We start from the raw sequence: 3961 nt of genomic DNA on the forward strand, positions 1-3961 counted from the left end.
AAAAAGCAAGTACTTTAATTTTTAGTTTTGAGTGAAATATTCCTATAAAGTTGAGCTTGATACAATTTATAACATACTATTTATTATGAATGCCCTTTTGATTTTCATCAGAAAGTTATCTTGTAAAATATTAGTGTTCTTTAGTTAAAGTAATGTATTCCTTTCTAAACATTTGTGGCATTGCATGAGGCGTTGCATGTGCTCACAAAACTTCCTTTTCCCCTTCTGAATTTTGTTCTCTCGTTAACGTTACATTCTCTCGAACATTTATGCGTTCCCTCTAGAAACTTTCCACTCACTTGTGAATTATTTGCATTCTCCTGGCAAACTTTGCATTCACTCACACACATTGGAATCCATCATTTGTGTTCTCTAGTTTCACATTTTGTGTTCTTACTGTATTTTACATTTGCTTGAAAAAGTTTTGTTTAGGACTGGACATTATTTGGATATATCTACTTGAAAGTCAAGAAAAAAGGTAAAAAACAAAAATCTAAATACGAAGAAAATTGCATTTAAAATTGTTCAAATGATGTGCTTAGTAATGCACACAATTTAAAAAAATTAGTTTAAATATATTTAAATAATATAAAGCAAAATATTTAAAGGGCACCTATGATAAAAATCATCTTTTGTAAGCTGTTTGGACAGAACTGTGTGTAGGTATAGTGTTTCCACAGTCATACTGGTGTGATATAAGACAATATGTATCTTTTTGATATTTCCTGATGTTAAAAAAAGGATTAAAATCTATCCCATTTTGAGGCCCACTACAATATGACGTAGGAATGCAGTTTCCCCGACCACCGAATTGATTGGCAGCCGCGCATTAACATGTCTATGTAGTATCGCGTATAATCATATAAACAAGACAGAACATGCACAAAGCAACTGGGATTAAAAGATCTGTTCAGCTCTCTGTGATTATCAATCAACGAGTTTTACAAGTTTAAAATGTGTTTAAAACAGTGCATGTTTGTAATGAATTACAGTGATTTTACCGTCTTTATCAGCACAGCCGCATAGTGTCAGTACAATTATAAAAGAAGAAGCTGCAATACCAGTTTGTGGATGCTTAATCAAGTTCATTTAGTACATTAACATAACGGATATCCATACAGCTGTGAATATATCAATGTATCCTGTCACGTGCCATGCAAAAACCATGTGTGTGTGTGTGTGTATGTGTGAGAGAACTTTGTAATGACATTGTGTGTGACTTATCGTGGCAGAAAGGCTTAAATTAACTCCACAACAAATACATCAAATAATCATTGGGAAAGTTTATACAAACATTACGTGAGATCTGCTTCCTTCATGTCTGTCATTGTGCTGTTTATCTGACACAGCCAAGGTGAAGATTGAGGCACACTCTGACAGGCACATGGGAACAGTGGGTGGGGAGAACTAGCATTAAAGACACAGGCCACAAAACAGCTACAATGTGTTCAGAGCAGAAAATCCAATATTCTAAAAGGTATAAAAAATAATCTGTTATGTGTTTTAAGATGAAACTTTACAGACACATTGTGGAGACACAAAAGACTCTCTTGAAATCTTGAAATAGGGGTAAAATAGGTGCCCTTTAATGAAACATCATCTTAATATTATAATGTTTTTGATAATTCTGACCTATACAATGTTGTTTTGGCTATTGACAAAAATATAGCAATGCATTTTAGGACTGTTGTTTTGTCCTGTTAGATATATTTTTGTCCAGGATCAGAATTTTTCCTAGTTAACAATTGCATTTTAGTTAACAAATTAATGCTATCCCCCAAGAAATTTTTCACAAGAAATTTTGTTGACTTACAAAGCTATTGTGTTCACTTAAGTTTGCAAATATATCGGACATCTTCAAGAAATGTTCTTGCAAAACTATTGCATTCCCCCTATAAACGTTGTATTCTCTTTCAATACACATTGTTCACTTGAAAATGTTGTTGTGTCTACTTATATCTTTTATTCCATGGCAACATAACTTCTAAATAAATGAGCATAACATACTAAGAATCGCTTCATAGCTGAAATTAGTCCTTTTTAAAATGATGTGAAAGTCATCTTTTCCATATGTTGGCATTGTCTGCCGCGTGCCCTCTTCCTCTTTCTGTTGCTTTCAAACATTTATGCGTTCCCTCAAGAAACTTTCCATGCACATGGCAAACTTTGCATTCACTCACAAACATTGTAATTCATCTTTTGTGTGCCTTAGTTTCACATTTTGTGTTCTTATTTATTTGCTTGAACATTTTTTGTTTAGGGCAGGGCATTATTTGGATACATCCATTTGAAAATACAGAATTTGGTGGGGGTAAAAAAAAATCTAAATACTAAGAATTGAAAGTTTTTTAAATTATGCTCTCAGCAAGGCACCCTACTAATAATTAAAAATATATATATTTAAATAATATAAAACAAAATACTAATAATCATTTAATGCGAGTATTTAGTTTAGTTAATTCACTTTAAAAAAATAGTTTCTGAATTAAAATGATTGTAGATGAATCCCGCATGCAATGAGAGAATGCAGGAACAGTCAGAAAGGAAGATGCGCTGCCATTTGTGCAATAAAAATACCCTCAGCCAGGTCAGAAAAAGTAACGCAAAAGTAACATAATGCATTACTTTTCATAAAAAGTAACTAAGTAATGAAACTAGTTACTTTTTTGGTAAGTAACTCAATATTTTAATGGATTACTTTCTAAAGTAACTTTTCCCAACACTGTTAATATTAATGGTGACCTATACAATCTTGTTTTAACTTAGGACTGGTTTTGTGTTCCAGGATCAGATTCTTAAATTTTCTTTATAAAACTTTTGTTTCCTTTATAACAGTTGTATTTTAGTTGTTAACAAATTATCCTCTAAGAAATTGTCCGCAAGAAACTTAGTTTACTTACAAAGCTATTGTGTTCACCTACAGTGCATCAGGAAAGCATTTATAGCACTTCCCTTTTTCCAATTTTTTTTATGTTACAGCCTTATTTCAAAAGGCATTAAATTCATTTATTTCCTCAAAATTCGACACACAATACCCCATAATGACAATGTGAAACAATTTTTTTTTTTTTTTTGTAATTGTTGCAAATTTATTACTGTTAAAAACCTGAAAAATCACATGTACAGAAGTATTCACAGCCTTTTCCGTGAAGCTCTAAATTGAGCTCTGGTACATTCTGTTTCCTCTGATCATTCTTGAGATGTTTTAGCAGCTTAATTGGAGTTCACCTGTGGTAAATTCAGTTGACTGGACATGATTTGAAAAGGCATACACCTGTCTATATATGGTCCCAGGGTTGACAGTACATGTCAAAGCACAAACCAAGCATGAAGACAAAGGAATTGTCTGTAGACCTCCGAGACAGGATTGTCTCGAGGCACAGGGCTGGGGAAGGTTACAGAATTATTTCTTCTCATCTGAAAGTTTACAATGAGCACAGTGGCCTCCACCATCTTTAAGTGGAAGATTTTTGAAACCACCAGGACTTTTCCTAGAGCTGGTCGGCCGTCTAAGCTGAGTGATCGGGGAGAAGGGCCTTAGTCGGGGAGGTCATCTTCCAGCAGGACAATGACCCAAAGCACACCACCAAAATATCAATGGAGTGGCTTCACAGCAACTCGGTGAATGTCCTTGATGTGGCCCAGCCAGAGCCCAGACCTAAATCCTATTGAACATCTCTGGAGAGATCTGAAAATGGCTGTTCACTGTCACTTTCCATCCTGATAGAGCTTGAAAGGTACTGCAAAGAAGAATGGGCAACAATTTCCAAAGACAGGTGTGCCAAGCTTGTGGTATCATATTCAAAAAGACTTGAGGCTGTAATTGCTGCCAAAGGTGCATCAATAAAGTATTGAGCAAAGGCTGTGAATACTTCTGTACATGTGATGTTTCAAGTTTTCAACTATTTCAAAAAATCTTTTCCACATTGTCATTATGGGGTATTGTGTGTAGAATTTTGAG

The sequence above is a fragment of the Danio aesculapii genome, chromosome 17 (genome assembly GCF_903798145.1).
Source record: "Danio aesculapii chromosome 17, fDanAes4.1, whole genome shotgun sequence".
Taxonomy (NCBI): domain Eukaryota; kingdom Metazoa; phylum Chordata; class Actinopteri; order Cypriniformes; family Danionidae; genus Danio; species Danio aesculapii.